At 36.2% G+C, this 20,513-nt stretch overlaps 1 protein-coding gene across 1 annotated transcript in view; it reads left to right on the forward strand.

Moving 5' to 3' along the window:
* Positions 1–1,323: 1,323 nt before the first annotated feature.
* calcr (calcitonin receptor) overlaps positions 1,324–20,513 on the forward strand; it is a 66,150-nt gene continuing 46,960 nt past the window's right edge. Inside the window, exon 1 of the mRNA XM_083523657.1 lies at positions 1,324–1,671. The gene's annotated coding sequence lies outside the window, so the exon portion shown is untranslated. The remainder of the gene's footprint in view (positions 1,672–20,513) is intronic.

The raw sequence follows: 20,513 nt of genomic DNA on the forward strand, positions 1-20,513 counted from the left end.
CTTCCAACATGACAATGACCCGAAGCACACAGCCAGGATAACCAAGGAGTGGCTCTGTAAGAAGCATATCAAGGTTCTGGCATGGACTAGCCAGTCTCCAGACCTAAACTCAATAGAGAATCTTTGGAAGGAGCTCAAACTCCATGTTTCTCAACGACAGGTCAGGAACCTGACTGATCTAGAGAAGATCTGTGTGGAGGAGTGGGCCAAAATCCCTCCTGCAGTGTGTGCAAACCTGGTGAAAAACTACAGGAAAGGTTTGCCCTCTGTAATTGCAAACAAAGGCTACTGTACCAAATATTAACATTGCCTTTCTCAGGTGTTCAAATACTTATTTGCAGCTGTATCATACAAATAAATAGTTTAAAAAATCATACATTGTGATTTCTGGATTTTTTTTTTAGATTATGTCTCTCACAGTGGACATGCACCCAAGATGACAATTTCAGACCCCTCCATGATTTCTAAGTGGGAGAACTTGCAAATTAGCAGGGTGTTCAAATACTTATTTTCCTCACTGTATATATATATATATATGTGTGTGTGTGTGTGTGTGTGTGTGTGTGTGTGTGTGTGTGTGTGTGTGTGTGTGTGTGTGTGTGTGTGTGTGCATGGTTTCATCTATTGGTTATTTCACTGTTCCAAGTTCTATAGAACCACCTGACTGTGATGAAGATGAATGAACTGAATAGAATGTAGCTCTGTTGATTCTAAATGATGAAGGCTGCAGGTTTGTCTTCTGAAACAACTATCACTACCAGTCACTATCACTACCAGTCACTATCACTACCAGTCACTATCACTACCAGTCACTATCACTACCAGTCACTATCACTACCAGTATGCCTTGAACAACACCTTTCATATTTCATTTCATTTTTTTTTAACCTATTAAATAAAAACAGCTATTGTTTTTCACCCGTGTGTATTAATGATCCCATGATTGTTTTCTTCTGCTCATTTAACATTTTTTAACCCCCAAAAACGTTTGGATCTTTGACAGCTCCAGACCCTCCGCCTCCTGACACCTCCCCATTGCGCACAGGCGAGTCTCATTGCGCTTTTTTTTTGCGCCTTTACTTAAAGTGCTGTCTTGCGATCACCTGCGTTGCCAGATTGTGCTTAAATGTAAGCTAATCCTTGAAATCCAGCTTCTCAGTGACCTGTCACATAATTTGGGATAGTTTGGTTTTCCTGAATTGTGCATTCCTGATTAAATATGGTATAAGACAATTATTGAGGAGGCTATCACAGTGAATGGGCGATTTATAATCCGTGATTGGGAGGGTAAAAGAGCAGATTCTGGCAACCCAGGTTGATCAGCTGTGTGTCCTAGAGAAGCAAGGAGCGCTAGTGGAAACGGCTGGCATTGAGACGCGCTTTGGGCTACCGAGAGCTGAAACCACAGGAGCCTCTTCTGCTTCTTCATTCCCACGCTCATTAAAACAAGGAACACATTACTAGAAATACTGCCATTTGTTGTTGTTGTTGTTTTTACTCATCTCAAATGAAAGTGGATGTGATTTTTAGAGATAAATGTGATAGGAGAGTGAAGCATCACTCGTGCGTCCTCACCAACTTCTTAGTGCGCCTTAGGATGGGATTCAGTAGTTCACCGTCCAGACTTCAGAGCTGAACAATACTAGGACTTCACGCTTACCCCCTGCAAAGGTAAGACTTCACATCACATGGCACACGTACATGGCACACAATGGGTTTCTCATGATGATCTACTAGATGTTCACTTACTGTATCTTAGAATGTCATGGATCACTCTGTCGGACTTGATCTTTGGTTTCACTTAGTTGTTGAGTTCCAAAAAATCAGACACTGATTAAGTCCAAATCCATGCATAATGGATCATCCAAAAATTACACCACCTGAAACAAATATATTCTCTAAATTATTTGTAAACGCCTGAATTATTCCTGCATTTATGATAATTGTTTAAAAAAAAGAAGTCTTTTTTGTTGTACATATATTTTCCCATTCAGGAGCCTATAATCCCCATGTTTTTCAGCATTTTTGTCTGAATGAACATAATATACCAGCATTTTGTTAATCTACAGTATTTCTACATCCTGCATTGCAATCCACTGTAAAACATACAATATATTTTTTTAATATCAGCTGAAGCAGCCATATATATATATTTCAGACCCTGCTCTGCTATCTCTACTTCCAAAGTAGAGATAGCAGAGCAGGGTCTGAAATATATATATATTTCAGACCCTGCTCTGCTATCTCTACTTTGGAAGTGTTGTATTTGCAAGTCAGAAATACAGATGAAAATTGTATAGGCACTAATGAAAAATTGATTCAATACTATGAACCTTGACTTTAGGTCCAACCAAAAGAGGGAGGGAAATTTTATAACTATAACATTCTATCGTATAGAAATGTCTTTTTTTTTTTTTACTCTGGATCATGATATACATACAAAGAGTACAATAATAGTTTAGTGATCCAAAGAGGGTTATTATATTTTTAAGGGAGGCTTCAAAATGGATTTAAGCTTGGTCTGAGAGAGTGATGCACAGAAAAAAAAGACTTGTTTTGCCCCTGGGGCAGATTCTTGTCATGCTCTTAAAACATTTTTACAATGCGATTTAGACACATTAATCACTGGTTTTTGTCTGTTTCCACTGCATCCTGCCACACCAATATACAGATAAGATAGAGAGCGTATAAAATGCAGGTACCAATGCAGCTCTGTGTCACAAGACTTTAAAAGATCCAGGGCATTAGAGAAAAAAAAAAGAATAGTAATAAGATTGCTCCATGATATTCCTCAATCTGCTTGGGCAACTGTCATTCACTTGCTGTGCTTCGGTAATGACCCATGTTTTATTCATTGGGGTGTATGCAGTTTGCTCCCATGTCTTACCCAATTTCAGCATGCTTGCAGAACTTAATTCCTGCTGTCGCGGTGATTTACCAGGAATGATATTTGCCCAGGACCTTAAAGACTTTTTTTTTTTGTAAATGATCAGCCAGATTGCTGCAGAAACACATTCCTCATTCTCTTAACCACATATCATTCCTATTAGTTTCACTGTAGTTACTGAATAATTCATACAGTTACTGAGTAATGTGCTTTAAAATGAATGACTGAATAATAAGTTGAGACTTGAAGGGGCTTGAAGTTTACATTATGTGTTACTAACAACAACTACAATACAGCAATCTGTATTTGGTTAGAAAATTTGACACATGATTATATTTGATGTACATGATAATTGAATGAATTTGAATTGTACACATATCCTAAAATAGTTTACCTGTGTATAGTTTAAAGGCTGACTATTGGTCAGAATTAAAAATTAGACGGTATTGAGTGTAATGTAATGAACTTTCATGTGAAATTTTGATCATTTAAAACGAGCTGGATTGTTGGTATCATCTATACCGAACATGAGGTATCAATAGGTGGAGCTAGGGTACAGTCATATGCTGGGAGATGCACTGTGCTGTTGGTAGTTTTTCATGCTTTGAATACTCTCCTGTGAAGTGTAACAAACATTTTACGTTTGATGAAGAGTCAGTTTAGCGTTTCGTACTTTTTTAAATTCACTTCTCTCACTCTGTATCTGTATATATATATATATATATATATATATATATATATATATATATATATATATATATATATATATATCATATGCATGCACATATTTCTATCTATCTGTCTATTGTATCTATCTAGGTTTTTTATTTTTCATTCTCCTCATTCATAACCTCATTTCGTTTTACAAATGACGCACTTGCGCTTTTCTGATAAAAGCACTCGTCTCCATTAGCACTTAGATCCTAATGCAGGTTTTTTTTTCTGTTTGTTTGTTTCTTTTTATATAATCAGAAGTTAATTTGCTGCTCTAGGAATGATTGTCTAGCTGCAATGCTTTATCTATGAGAAAACTCGAATGTGAATAGGAGTGTTTTTGTGTGCACGTTTACACCCTTGAAACCTTTTTACCTTGTAATCTAATGATGAAAAGAGAGCAAGAGAAAATCAGCCAGATGATTATCAATGTAACTTTATAGCCCTTAGTTAAGTACAAGGTTGAATCACCTCTAAAAGCATGATGTTAATGGGATTCTTTGCTGTTAGGTGATGTCACTTGATAGGCATTTAATTTAACACTTTTTGTAGAACTTAGTTCCGATTGGAATTTTAGGGACTGTTAATACACTGTGAGCTCGCATGCATGTAGGTGTGATTTTGGTCTTTAATACTTTATCGCATTGTAAGATACTGTATATAGTTTGGCATCACATGGGCTTGTGTATTCAAGTTAGCACTGCATGTGTCATTTTCACGAACAGATTGCTTTTCTTTTTGTAATAAGGATGAAATGATTGCTGTTGCTTTTTTTTTTTTTTTGATCTGTGGTACACTATGAAATATATTTAAGTCTGTAGTCAATTTGATGGAGAGAAGAGGGAGCTATAAATGTGGATGCAGTTCAATATAATATCCATGACAGACACTTGGTGACTCTCTATTATAATGTTCTGTCCTAATGTTTTCTTTTCTTTGGCACATTTATTCATGATAGCATGCATTCATGAAAATTGACTTTCAAAATAGTAGCAGCCTTTGTACTTTCGCTGTCAGCTTTCTATGCATTGTGTAATAGCTTCTATTAAATGTCCATGATGGGGAATGAATTGATTTTCATCGCTTGAAGGCTGATTTAAAACCTTTGACTGGCAGAGGAGTATCAGAGATGATACATGTTTAGATAGAGTCCATGAAATATGACAGATTTAACAGTTTTCGAACTGCTTCGAACTGAATAAATCTTTTTTTTTTTTTTTTTTTTTTTTTTTTTTTTAGGAAAAATAGTAAAAAGTTTTTCATTTTATATTTCACAAAGTTTATTTTTTTTATATAATTTTTTTAAACTGCAGAATCTTCTAATATTAATGTTTTCATATTTACATGGTTAATTGTAACGAAATAAAATAATTAAAACTAATTAATATTTAACATTTTATGGATATCAAACAATTGCATTATGGCTGAAAGTGTATTAGATGATCATATTATTTATAGCAGAACTATTATTTGACAACAATAGCGTGTTTTAAAATAATTTTTTCCTCATTTTTTTTCTCAATTTGCCAAAACGTGCATTTTTAGGAAAAAAAAAAGCTCTAAATTATAAAAGAATAAAATCAATTAAATAAGCTAACATGCAGTAAGCTAACATGGCGGTTTATGTCTACAGTACAAAAAAAAGTGATTATACATTCCTATTTGTGGCATATGCCCTTATCAAGAGCAACTTACCACTGAGCAGTTGAGAAATAAAATTATTTCTTTTTTAATGCAAAAAGCAAGATTATTTAGAAAACCCTGCAGGATTTAAATTTTTTGAAACACCCACATTTTTTGCCTTCTAGTTTGGCAAACGCGATGTGTGTGAAGTGCTTGCCATGTTTCCTGTTAAGGTTCATTGCAACCTTATGACAGATTCCCAATCAAGCCATGAGAATGATTCCAATGCTGCCTTAAGAAAAAAGGGAAAAGAAAAACTATCTATCTATCTATCTATCTATCTATCTATCTATCTATCTATCTATCTATCTATCTATCTATCTATCTATCTATCTATCTATCTATCTATCTATCTATCTATCTATCTATCTATCTATCTATCTATCTATCTATCTATCTATCTATCTATCTATTTGTGTGTGTATGCTTTGCAACAATCCTGTCTCTGAGCTTTGCAGGCAGTTCTGCTGACCTCATGGCTTGGTTTTTGCGCCGATCTGCATTGTCAGCTGTGAGGCTCCCTATAGAGAGGTGCGTGCCTTTCCAAATCATGTCCAATCAATAAACCTTTCCACTGGTAGTCTCTAGTTAAGGTGTAGAAAAATCTCAGCAATGATCAAGATAAATGAGAGGCACCTGAGCTTATTTTCAACTGTACATCAGTGTAGGTGTATCAATTTCAATGATTTTAGTATCAGGCTGCAACATAACAAAATAAAAAAAAAGTGAAGGGGGTCTGAAAACTTTCCGAATGTCTATATATAATTTCATAAGAAATTCTTTACTTAACCATGTGAAGTTCAGATAGACACATCAACATCTTATAAAGATGATATCATAAATCACAAATCTCTCCAAAAGACCCTGATCCTGTGATCTCATCCAATTCATTCATCTGTAATATGACCACTTTATTTATGAATATTGATCCTCATTTTCCCTGAAAGGCCACTGAGGCTGAGCCTGTGCAGGCTAAGTAAATAGAAGTTCAAATGTCTCATCCATAATGCTGGAATTGGCCTTCATTACAGGGAGAAAATCAGGAACATGTTTATGTGTAAGAAGCATGAAGAATGATATGACGCTTCACATCATCTCCTCTTTAAGTGTTTTTCTAAATATATGCAGTTATATGATGTATAAACATATACTGGACTTCAGATCGGAAAATCACAAGTTCAAATCCCAGCACCACCAAGCTACCACTGGTGGGCCCTTGTGCAAGGCCCTTAACCCTCAACTGCTCAGTGGTAAGTTGCTCTTGATAAGGGCATATGCCACAAATAGGAATGTATAATCACTTTTTTTTGTACTGTAGACATAAACCGCCATGTTAGCTTACTGCATGTTAGCTTATGGAGAAGTGTAAACACCTTTACATTTATCTTTACTTCACTGGACATTCCTGTGCAGAGGCAATCAAAATCAATGTCCAGAGGTTAATTTCTCTCTCTCTCTCTCTCTCTCTCTCTCTCTCTCTCTCTCTCTCTCTCTCTCTCTCTCTCTCTCTCTCTTTCTCACTCTCTCTCTCTCTCTCTCTCTCTTTCTCTCTCCCTCCTTATGTCTTTCATATCTTTTTTGTTAAATTTACCTCTCAGCTTTTCCTATCAATTCCTCTGTTACATCTCTCTTTCCACTCTCTCTCTCCTGCTCTTCTTTCTTTCTTTCTTTCTTTCTTTCTTTCTTTCTTTCTTTCTTTCTTTCTTTCTTTCTTTCTTTCTTTCTTTCTTTCTTTCTTTCTTTTTTTATTTCTCTCAATGTGTCAATATTTCTTATTCTATTTTTCTCACCCCTCTGCTTTTGCTCTCTGTTTCAATTCAATTCAATTCAATTTATTTTTATTTGTATAGCACAGGGTCCCTGGTGGTCTAGTGGTTAGGATGCGGCGCTCTCACCGCTGCGGCCCGGGTTCGCTCCCCGGTCCCAAGCCCGGATAAATGGGGAGGGTTGCGTTAGGAAGGGCATCCAGCGTAAAAACATGTGCCAAATCAAACTTGCAGATGATCCGCTGTAGCGACCCCTAATGGGAGAAGCCGAAAGAAAGTTTTTAATTTGTATAGCACAATAGACATTGTTTTAAAGAAGCTTCACACATATAATGCATGAATAAGAATGATAAGATTCTTTATAATTTAGTTTGTTTGGCAAATGTGGGAAGGAAAAACTCCCTGAAATGGTATAAGGAAGAAACCTTGAGATGAACCAGACTCAAGAGGAAACCCATCCTCATCTGGGTTGCACTGAATGTCCATTTATTACAACTAAACGTTGTTGAGGTGTGCAGCGATGGTGATCAAATGCACCCTGCAGTCCTGAGTCATTGTAGTAGACTGTTGACATTAAGTAGAATCCAAATCCACCTTCAAAAGCTCCGTGATTTAATGCATCCCTAGGCCGTTGATGTGAAACCATTCCCAGCTGCACAGAGTGGCCCTCTAATTGAAGAGAACCTCTGGCTGGGACGTACCAGTCAGATATGAGGAGTGAAGAAGGACAGGAACACTTACTTTCTGTCTTGTATTTCTTCCCCCCCTCTGCTTGTCCTATCAATTTCTCCTTTACTTTCTTCCCTTTCCACCTCTTTCTTTCTCGTCCTCCTCTCTCTCTTCTCTCTCTTCCTTATCTTTTGTTCTTTGCTTTTCTTCGATCTGCTATTTCTCTCTTATGTCGCTCTCTCGCTCGAATTAAATTCAAAAGGCACACATGGCCCTCTAATCAGAAATATATTTTAAATGGTGAAGCCATCATTATGGACAGCTGTGCACAGCGTTAAAGGGTTATGGATTCATTATTCATTAGGAATATTGTGATTTCTTTCAGTGGCTGTGTTATGAGGCGTATCATCAGCTTGATATGTTGTCTATTGAACATCTGTGGAATTTGAGCGTTGCTTTGCATCGAATTATTATTTTTTTTTTTTAGGTCTCTGTGGATATAGATGTGCATTATGTGTAAGATTTATTACCATCTGTGTGTGAATAGCAGCCAAGAACTGAAGTGATCATTATTGGAAAAGGGTGAATAATTAAAAATCAAAGTGTCGCTTTCAGTTGTGTATTGTTGCAATGTTTTTTTTTTTTCACCTATTTATTTAGAATATTGTTTTAAAGTTACAAAAGGTGAAGATCAACTTCACTGTGTGCTTATCTATGCAATCTATCAAAATATTAATATTAGCTTTTATTTCTTTTAAATGAAATCATCTGAGTGGAACATTGCAGCGTTGAAAACGAAAAAAGAGAGGAAGCAAGCGTTAGACAGAGATAGATATACGCTGCATCTGCCTGCTGTAATTGGAAGCACACACAAAAAGAATGTGTGCATGTTGTTTCTGGAGTTTGAAAGCAGCTTTTCAAGAAGTTGAATAATGCGCCACTGTAGGATTAATATCGTATGGAGATGCTTTCAGTGAGTCATATATATGTCAACTCCAAATCTGCCCTTTTACTTGCCGCCTTTCTTTTCAGCGATACGCTTTACATGCATTCACTGTGATTTTTTTTTCCTTCTGAAACATCGCACATGTCTGAATTTTACCTACAAAAAAAGGTTTGTGCCGTTACCCTAGAAAAGTAAAGCCTGGACAACATGTTAACGTGCTTTTTTTCTTATATTGCACGTTTTTTTGTCCGGGTTGAAAATCTGAGGCTACCATTTTCAGTTTTGTGTAACTTTCGCATGCCAAAGCACTGACACATTTTTGGTGAAGTTGCTGTCTTTTCTTTTTTTCAGCTTTTCCTGGCTTCTGATGTATCAATGGAAAAGTGTATATTTTGTCTGCAAATAATAATGTTACTGCCCATAGGTTACAAAATGATTAATTACCAAAATAGAAAATGAAATATCCAATCAAAAGAGGAAAATGTGCATATTGTATTCAGTGAGTTGTATAAGAATAACATTTCTTATAAAACAAAAATGTCTTCATACGCTTGAACACATTTTAGTTTTTGCAGTACATTGGAGGTCAGAGCTTTCACTGAATATAAGCCTTGGTTTTAATAGTTTATTGTACTTATTTTTACACTTCTATGACTACTACTACTATTATTACTACTACTATTAGTAGTTATTGTTACTACCATTACTACTACAACCACTACTACTGCAACCACTATTACTCTCACCACTACTACTATTACAACCATTATTACTACCACTTATACTATTACTATTACAATCACTATTTATATTGCTTACACTGCTATTACAACCACTATTACTACCACTACTGCCAGTATTACTACCAATACTAACACTTCCACTACTATCACCACCAATATTATGATATTAGTGTCACTACTACTACCACTTCTACTACCAGTACTACTACAAATAAAAATCAATTTACCTGAACTGAATTTATACATTTTTTTATAACATCTTCATTTCTGACACAATGTCACTTCTGCTACTACCACTACTGATACAATCAGTTTTACTACCAATACTATCACTTCTACTACTATTAATACTATTACCACTACAACTATCACAACCAGCACTACAACTATTACCACAACTACCACCAGAGGTGGGAAGTAATGGAGTACAAATACTTCGTTAGTGTACTTAAGTAGATTTTTCTGGTATCAGTATTTTACTCCACTATTTATTTTTCAGACAACTTTTTACTTTTACTCATTACATTTTTACACAAATATCCGTACTTTTTACTTCTTACATTTTCAAAACAGACTCGTTACTTTAGTTTTAATCCATTGATTTGGTGAAATATTATTTTTTATTTTCACTGCGTGTCGATTTCAGCCGAACAACCGATTTCCTGTTACTGTGCGTTCAATCCACTGGTGTATAAAGTCCTGACTCTCACTCACCACAGAAGATAAGAATCAGCAGGCAGAAATCAGTAAGAAGTTTGGGGTTAATGTGGATGAGACAGAGGGAGTCAGTGATGTAAACATCTGAGAACAGACACATTCCTGATCATCATCATCTTTTCTCTGCTTGTGTTTTATATGTGGATCTTCAGCTAAATGGATAAATTCATTAAGTAACAACATTTTTAATTAGTTTTTGTATTAATATATATATATATATATATATATATATATATGTGTGTGTGTGTATTTATGTATATGTATATTTGGCTGTCAAAATGAAAATGAATTTAAACAGCACGTAATTTTATTAACGCGGGATCAATTCAGCGCACATTTCTGTTTCCCCAAATGTAAATACATAAATAAATAACTAAATAAAAAAGAGGCGAAATTAAAACCTAATAAATAAATTTATCCACGACGTCCTTTCTTTACTTAGATATAAAATAAATAAATAAACCCCAGATTTTAATCAGTAAACTTTTGTTTTATTTCTGCGCCAAGTCTCAAATCAAACACCAAATCCCTCATGTTTTACACAATTTACCCTCTGGGTGGCGTTTTGTGGGGTTTTCCCTCATAATGGCGACACAAACTTAAATTACTGTCTTTAATGATCGTACAGATAAAAACAATACATCATTCAAATCTGTAAAATGTCTATAATTTTATATATATATAAGCTTCCTGACTTGGGTCCCCTGGTGGTTTAGTGGTTAAGATTCCTGACTTGAGTCCCCTTGGTGGGTCCCCTTGGTGGGTCCCTCTGGTGGTCTAGTGGTCTAGTGGTTAAGATGCAGCGCTCTCACCACTGCGACCCGGGTTCGATCCCCAGTCACTGAACCATCCCCTCCGGTCCCGTGTTGCGTTAGGAAGGGCATCCAGCGTAAAAACATGTGCCAAATCAAAACGTGCGGAGGATCCGCTGTGGCGACCCCTAACGGGAAAAGCCGAAAGAAAGTTTAAGCTTCCTGACTTGACTTGACTTGAAGAGGTGCAGTCTCTCCGGTATCACCTCATTAACTGTCCGTGTGGAAACATAGCAAAGGCTTTTAATGATGTCCACACATCTCTGCGCTGTTATAGCCTTTATATTTAATCACTGTACATATGCTTACATATCAAGTCAAGTCAAGTTTATTTCTGTAGAACTTTTCACAACAGACATTGTCTCAAAGCAGCTTTACAGAAATCAACAGTTAAGGGGAATGGTGTGTATTTGTCCCTTAGATGTAATGAGGAAGAAACCTTGAGAGGAACCAGACTCAAAAGGGGAACCTCATCCTCATTTGGGTGACATCAGGAGTTTGATCATAAATCTTTCAACAGTACAGAACACTGGAGAGTGAGAACTAACATGATTACTGGAGTATAAGATTATAAGTAATGTTCTTCCTACAGTCTTATACAGTCTATATGGTTAGTAGCTCCTAGTTTTATGAGCTCAACATTTGTGATCATCACAGATCCAGCATCAGCTTCTCCACGCCAGAGCCTTTAAACACTCCAGGAGGTCCAATGTCAAAACCACACATGTAGTGGGATCCAATTGGAAGTGGTACGTCTCTAGATGGTTCGGGATGTTTGCGAGTTCGGCATCTATTTCTTCAAAGGTCTATATTCTTCATGAGGTGGGACGTGACTGGAGCTGGCCAAACCTCAGGATGCCTCGGGATGGGGAGGGAAAGAGAAGCAGTGGAAAGGAATTAGCGTAGCTGCTGTTCATGATATTACCAGCACAAGTTGATAATGTGCATGTGATCAGATGTTCTGGAGCACAAGGTTATGATGTGAGACGTATGTTATGTGTAGGCTTTGCTAAAAAGATATGTTTTCAATCTGTATATGTCTCTCTCTTGATGTCTCTCTATTTGTTTCTCACTCTTTCCAAAGCTGTGTCTGTGTATGTGTCTTTTTGTCTTTGTCTCTGTCTTTCCTGCTCATTTACATGTCTAACAAAGTTTTGAGTTTTGAAGTAATGCCATTAGTGATCTATGATGAAAGATTTTCCTGGTTCGATTCTTACCTCTAGTTTCATATTGAACATTATAAGAAGTTTTTAAAAACAGAACAATGAAAGATGATTAAATGAAATGAAATGAAAGATCATTAAAATTGGTTGCTGGCAAATCATGGTATATCAGTGGTGCAGGTGTTGGAGATGTGGTTCTTGTACCTGAGTCACTTCTCATAGACTTTGAGTTACTGAGAGAATGTACAGGAAGGAGAAATTTTTACCCTCTACCATCATGATCTAAGAGAAAACAGTGGTCTCTTATCTATAGAAAAGCCAAGAGTCCAATAAGCAATGGCTTGTTTGCCACCCCTTTGGTAGTGTAGTGGTTAGTGATGTGCTCTCTGCTATCTGACTCACCCGGTTCGATTCCTACCGCTTAGCTATCCTTTAAATTGTTTAAAAAGTTTTAATAAAGAACTATAAAAGGTCCTAAAAATCAGGTTCTTGCAGGAGATCCTGTGGCTCAATTGGAAGAGCTTTGCCTCTGGGTTGAGAGGTTGCCGGTTCAAACCCCGGCCAGGGCTCGAAGTTAAGAGTGTGGAAGGTGTCAGGAATGGCTGCGTGGAAAGTTGGATGTGAACGGTTTCGGAGGGCGTGTCCTGAAGCAGGGGGGCAATATCCGGGCATCTGCCCCCCCCAGCGTCTGAGAAGCTGAAAACAGGGGGTTATGAAGCAAAAACGTCCAAAAAAATATCGACTTAGTTTTGCATATAGAGAAACTTTCTGCCAAAAACCTATCACCCTCACTTTTTCTGAGGCTGTGAAGCAGCAGGTCTTCACAGCCTTTGTTTACCATTAACCACTCCATTGCTCACCACAGAGTACTTTCCACACAGCTTACCCAGTGTGGGGACAAGCCAGATTTGAACCAGCAACCTCTGAGCTCAGAGGCAAGGCTTTTATCACAAAGCCATCAAGTCCCACAACACACTTTCTTTTTTTTGGGGGTTTATCCTTCGTTTCATGCTTCAAAACAAGAAATTCAACCAGACAGAAACACAGAAAGCAGGATTCGAACCCTGAACCCACCAACAGCGAAATACCAGTCTTAACCCACTGAACCATCGGGAAGGACCAGCTGCAATAATTGTTTAGAGCAGGTCTATCTTTTCTTTCAATCCATCAACACAAGACTATAATGCTAAAGACAGACATAGGAAGCAAACCCATAACGTGACTAGCAGGGACTAAGCAAGATTCGAACCCTGATTCACACCATTAGCGAGGCCACCAGCATTAACCCACTGAACCATCTGGAAGGACAAGCTGGGAAGCTTGTTTAGAGCAGGTCTATCTTTCTTTTTAACCCATCAAAACAAGAATATGAAGATGTAGGAATCAGGAATTTAACCTACCTCATGACTAGCAGAGAGGAAGCCAGGTTTGAACCCTGACCATCAACATTAGCAAAGTACCAGCCTTAACCCACTAAGCCATCAGAATAAAACAGGATGGGAAGCTTGATTAGAGCAGGGCTATCTTTCTTTTCAAACCATCAACGCAAGAATTTAACGCTAAAGAAAGTAGGAAGCGAATACAGATGTAAGTAGCACAAGTAGAACCCACATTGTAAATAGCAGGAAGAAAGCAGGATTCGAACCCTGATCCTCACCATCAAGTCAAGTCAAGTCAAGAGGCTTTTTTTGTGATTTCTACTATACACAGTGGTACACATTACACAGTAAAAACGAGACAACCTGGTGTTACACTAAACAACAACAAGCTACATAAATTGCATCGAGTGCAACCTAGTGCAAACAGTGCAGACAAAAAACAGTACAGACAGACAGTGCAGACAGAAAACACAAGACAACACAAGACAAGACACAAAACCTGAGAAAGCGCCAACTAGTAAACCTACTGTATACTCTGAATATACAGTACTGTATGAGGAGAAATGTAAAAACTTTACCCGGGAGTGAATATAAACAGACACAATGTAGTGCAAAAAACAGCAGCAGTCAAGAGGTGCAAAAGACAGCATGTAAACAGTGTAGTATAATAACAGTATAGTTTAATAAGAAACAGTAAAGGTGCAAAAAAATTGCATATAAACGGTATAATAGAGCCAAAGGTGCAAAAACCAGCATGTTAACAGTGTAGTATAATAACAGTATAGTTTATTAAGAAACAGTAAAGGTGCAAAAAAACTGCATATATACGGTATAATAGAGCCAAAGGTGCAAAAAACAGCATGTAAACAGTGTAGTATGGTAGAGTATAAATAATAATAAATAAATGATGGTGGAATGGGCTGAGATGAGTAATGGGTGTGTCAAATGTGTTAAGTCTAGGACTTCAGCGAGGCACCAGCCTTAACCCACTGAACCATGGAAGAGATCAGACTGGGAAGCATGTTTAGATGAGGCACAAGCCTTAAACCACTGAGCGACCACTGCTGAAAAGCATGTGTGCTTTTTGGAGGGTTCATACTTTGTTTCATGCCAGTGCAGTAAGAAAGAAGGCATGTAGGACTGGCTTTGAAACCTTATCACCAGCGTGGACTATATTAAGGACCATGTTCAGAGGCACAAGCCTTAACCCACTGAGCTACCACTGAAGTGCCTTTTTTTTTTTGGTGGAGTTATCTTTTATTAAAGACCAGGAAATCAATAAATTAATTCAACACAGAAATGACAGAATTGAAATGTTTTCAGAGTGGACAAGGTCCAGAAGTTTTATTTACCAACACAGCAACAACCAGCTCGACCAGGAATCAAACTCTCAAACTCATCCTAGTGGGGACCCTGACGTTAACCCACTAGGCTATGACATCCATCCGTCCGTCCGTCCGTCCGTCCGTCCGTCCGTCCGTCCGTCCGTCCGTCCGTCTGTCTGTCTGTCTATCTATCTATCTATCTATCTATCTATCTATCTATCTATCTATCTATCTATCTATCTATCTATCTATCATGTGAGGTCCAGTTAACAGCTAAAACAGGTAGAAGTAATAACTACTTTTTACTTAAGTACATGTCAGAGCCAAAACTTCTTTACTTTCACTTGAGTAAAAAAGTTTAATCAGTACTTCAGCTTTTACCCGAGTATTTTAAAATATGAGTATCTGTACTTCTACTTGAGTAAAGGATGTGTGTACTTTTGCCACCTCTGACTACCACTATACTACTACTACTACTACTGCTATTAATAATAATAATTTCAGTTCTATAATTTTAGTGTAAAATTTAGAAAATGCTGTGTGAAAATCAGGTTATTTGTTTCACAGGTCCGGTTTACAGAAAACAGCACAATTTTAACCTTTAATTCCTTTTCGACCACTAAAAAGTTCAGGACACCGAGTGGGTGCACAAGTCTGTGAGCCATAAAATTCCAATTGTTACTGGTTTATCACTAATAAACCTTCTTCGCTTGAAAAATAAATAGAAAAATTCACTTTATTATAATATATAAATTCTTAATTTGGACTGGTTTAGCATGTTATAAACCAATCAAACATAAGTGGAGCTCTCTGCAAAACCGTGTGGTGACCTTTAGACCCACAGTGAATAAAACATCGAGATGAAAGTAAATGATGTAATGAATGTTATGTGACTAGTTTGGCCTGTGAGTTTTATCCAAGTTGTAATAAGGGGAATACTCTCATGGCTGTGTAATCATACGTCTCTGGCTGCCCTCCAAAGAGAAGCTGTTGGAAGAGTAAACTGGAAAGTTCTCCTTGGCCTTAGATTAAACCCACTTTATTTACTTTTAATGACACATTCCTTAATGGTTCTGCAGCTCCTCTGGAGCACTTAGCATGTTTTACTCCTCAACATAGTGACCGTGGTCATGTGCTGATGTTGTCTTGAGGACTCACATGAGGCTGCATGTTTTGATGAATGTGAGTTTCTGAGACAGAGTTGAAGAAGGAAGCTGTTTGCCTCTTTTGGTCAAGGCTGCTTACAAACGAGGCCATGCGTGAAAGCAATTCAGAGCTGCAATGTGTGTAGACAATGTGAGTGAACACAGAGAAGAGCAAAAATTTATTATTTTATTAGTGCAATTAATGAGGAGGGCTGTTTGGTTTATGAGAGCCCTTTAACAATTGCGTGACTCTTCCTTATGCCAGTGCAGCTGGACTCTCCATTCTAGAATATTGGAAATGGATACAGGAGGCATTTCTTTTTTACAACATTAAGCAGAAAACTATTTCGGAACGCTTTCCTGCTTGTATTTGTTTTTGTCTGTGGGTTTTGGGGTAAACAAAGCTGTTTCTAGAATCAGCATTTACTTGTGCTTTCTTGATTATGTCATTAACTTTGCAGTGATATAACACAAATATGATGATTTACAGATCCTCAGTTTTGTCTGTTTTTGCAGTGCTTCCTTTCCTGCAGAGTAAACACACATAACACTATTAACTATGTACACAGTTAATCCTTAACATTGAGGTTAAAATGTGTCAAGAGCCTGGATTTTTTTTTTTTTTTATTGTAATACTGGCTGTCTGTGCATTAAAAAAAAACACAAATGAAACTAGTATATGAGATTTATGGAGCCTTTTGCTGACCAAAATAGTACCACTACTACTAATAATACTACTACAACTACTACCACTATTCATCAATACTACCACTACTTCTACCATTATTACTATCACGACTAAAATCACTACTAAAATATTTTTTTTATTGAATTGAATTGATTTAAATTCATATTTTATAACCTGTCAATTGTTAAAAGTGCTGAACAAACAAACAAGCAAACAAACAAACTACTACTACTACCATCACTGGTACAATCAGTATTACTACCAATACTATCATTTCTATAGGTTTTTTTTTCTCCTATGGATGTTTTTTTAATAATACTTCCACACTGTGCATTAAAAAAACACAAACAAAACTATTATATGGGAGTATCTATCAAGCCTTTTGCTGACCAAAATACCTTTAGAATGTACTTCTTGCACATTTATGTTTTTCCCATAATGATGGACTGACTCTGTTAAAGATATTCTTTGTATGACTTCCTGGCGTGCAGTTATTTTTAGCTGGATTGTTTTTACAGCAGATAAGGACGTCAGCATTTTGGTTCAGAAGTAAAGGTCTGAAAGTCTTTTCAATAGATTTGGAATCACAAATAGTTATTGTTTTTACTTTGCAACATCATGCTTGCGTAAAAACACTTTGCCGTAATATTTTTTTAGCAAATTACTATAAAATTAAACAAGTAGATTGAGTTTTATTTTGACTTGTGACTACCACACAGTTTCATGCGGCATTTTTTGCTTCACTGTTAGCTGACTTTGCTAAAATAATTTCTCCAAGCTCAGTAACAGCAGCAGTGTCTGCAGTTATGTAAAAAGCTAGTTCTCTAGCTCTGTTGCAACTAGCAACTAGAGTAGTAACTACTTGTGTATAAAAGCATATATATATATATATATATATATATATATATATATATATATATATATATATATATATATATATATATATATATATATATATATATATATAATTAAAAGTTACTTTCAATTCAATTATATCAATGCTCGAATCGAATCAATGCTCGAATGCTTGGTTTTGATTGGTCGGAGATGCTGACTAATTATTAAAGAGCATGGCTTTGGCAAAAAAAATTAATCTTATTATACATTATGATAGATCATATTGTGATACTGTAATAGATCAAACTAAGACTTCCGTTACATGTCAATTACATGTCCAGTCTGGCTTTATTCCTTACTTTAAACATTGATCCATTCATTTATTTAGTTAGAAAAGTTTTAGGAATGACATATAAGGTATCTCAGCACCTCACTGATATAAAAGGTTAGTTGGAATCCCCTGCTGTTGTTGACTGATTTTATTCAGGGATTCTTCCACTTTTTAAAAATTCAATACAGAAAAATTTACTTCCAAGCCTTCCTCACGTACTGTACAGTGATAGCGTGATTAGACTCATTGTGTGTAAAGGGTTGAAAGAGTGGAATGGGCCAGCTGAGAGGTTGAGCTGGAATGAACAGCTTCAGCCAAGCATTAAATGCACTGCAAGTGAGCTGATGCATGAGAGGCAGCCGAACACTGTTTTGTTCCTCAAGAGCCCTGCCAGCACATTCTTCATTCCGCCTAGATGGTGACTGTCAAACTAAACGTCCCCTTGGCTGTGCTGCACATGTCTGACAGCTCTGTCTGTCTGTCTGTTTTCATAACAAATGGACTAATGCAGCTATTCTTTTGTGAGATTAAAGTGAAAGTCACAAACAACATTAAGTCAGGATTTAGTCGTGCAGTAAATGTGTAAACTGCGTTATATTAGGCAAACAAAAAAACCCACAAACTTTTTTATCTGATAAAAACCTGTCATGTATCTTAAAAAATAAAATTAATAGTAAAAGCGAATTAAATGAAAAACGATTATTTAAATTTCTTATGCATTAAGCATTGTTATTTTAGCAGAACTTCTCTTCAAATGAGTTTCTAGTGCATGGTCTTTCCTTATTTGAGTGCCGAAGATTATTTTGGTATTGTTTACCCACATGTATGATTTATCATTGTCAAGTTTTTTCCATTAATCAAACACAAAGCCATCACTATTTTACCTTTTCAGATGCCTCTATAAGGCACATTTATTTAGTATTTGCCTCCAAGGACTACCAAAACAAGGCCCATTTAAAATTTATTAGCAGGCTTACATTGGATTTCTGTCTGGTCTCATAAAAAACGAGGCTATTTGTAGAAATTCCTTTCTTTTTCTGCAGAAAAATATTCTTGCCCTACATAATCGAATGATATATACTCCACTCACCTTACATATAGCTGCATCTCAGTATAATTCAGTATAAGTATGATTCAGTAGCAAATAGGACTACGTTTTCTCTACTTATAGCTATTTTTAAAAATAGGTACCATGACTGAAGGTTTAGTTTTAAATGAAAGTCCACTTTCATCATTTCATGTAGAAATCAGCAGCTGCAAATGAAAAATGAATAGTGACTTGCTAGCAAAACGACATCATCCATTTGCAAATACTACTGGATGCAGATAGGGAGAAAACTACAAAGATAAATCACTGTCGAACACCAAATCAAAACGGAAATCTGGCAAATGGCCACATCTTTCAAAGAAACTAAGGCCTTTCCTGAAGCATTTGCATCTAATCAGCTTTTTACTCACTTTAAAGCTAATAAAAATGACAACATTTTTCAAAAAATATTATCTGAACACATTTGACAGCTAGCCAATCCTTGGTGTGTGAAACATAGAACAAATAGGTTTATTTGATTAGAGGGATTTTCAAACTTTATGTGAATTAACCTTTAATCGGTCCTTGGGGTCTATATGACCCCAATCGACTTTTCCTTGATTAAAAAAAAGGGTTCCCTTCATCTGAGTGGAATAATATTTGGTGACTTTTCCTACATAATCTATCTATACACACACAAAAAAAACTGGGCTTGATTCGGTTGTTCTGAAGGTATGTAAAAAAAAAAAATTTTACACTTCTGATCTTCGGGGTCAATATGACCCCACATTGAAATGAATGGGAAATGTGAAAAAAACTCAATATTTTTTCTTCATTTGTCAAAAAAAATCTATAAATCCAGCATAAATCAGAAAATTTAGATCATCATTTAAGTGATTTTTTCATAAAAAATTAATATTTCATATGCAAGCTTATGGTGTAGTTGAGGAATTGTGGTAAATAGGTACAAAAGTACTTCATATCTCCCAAAACACAGCATTAATGAATAGATGAGAAGTAAACAAAAAATATATATATTATTTGTATAATTACAAATGTATATTTTTGTATAATTTCTCTATCAATTGTTGGGGTCATATAGACCCCAAAGACCAGATTTGTAAACAGGAAACGAAGACCTTATGAGGGTTAAATGTACATCACATTTACATAGCTCATTTATATGCGATAAAATGTATTTTGCTCTATCTGTTTTTACATATGTGCAGTCTATAATATTATCACTATTCAGCACATAGTGTAGTAGCAGTTTCCTGTCTGTAGCCAGGATTCGCTTAACCCTGAATTTAACTGGATGCCTGAAGCATCAAGTCAAGGGCTGTGTCAAGTGTTACCTCAAGCATCATATCAAGATCTCAGTCCATTAACAATGGACGTGTTTCAGCTGCCATTGTGTATAAACTACCGTCAGTGGACAAAGCAGCAGCACACTTTTGATTTGAATCTGCATTGGCAATAAATAATTGAATATTTATATTGTCATATGAGATCAGATTATTGACAGACACATGATACTAGGTATAGCCTAATTATTATATACATTTTACAAGTAGTACTTTTGTACAGTCTTAAGTCCATAATATTTTTTCTTCCTTGTTTTATAATGATCGTGACTTAATTTTACAAGTGTTTGTCCTGTTATCATGACTTAATTCTTTTA

Source organism: Silurus aristotelis (assembly GCF_946808225.1).
Source record: "Silurus aristotelis genome assembly, chromosome: 21".
NCBI classification, from domain to species: domain Eukaryota; kingdom Metazoa; phylum Chordata; class Actinopteri; order Siluriformes; family Siluridae; genus Silurus; species Silurus aristotelis.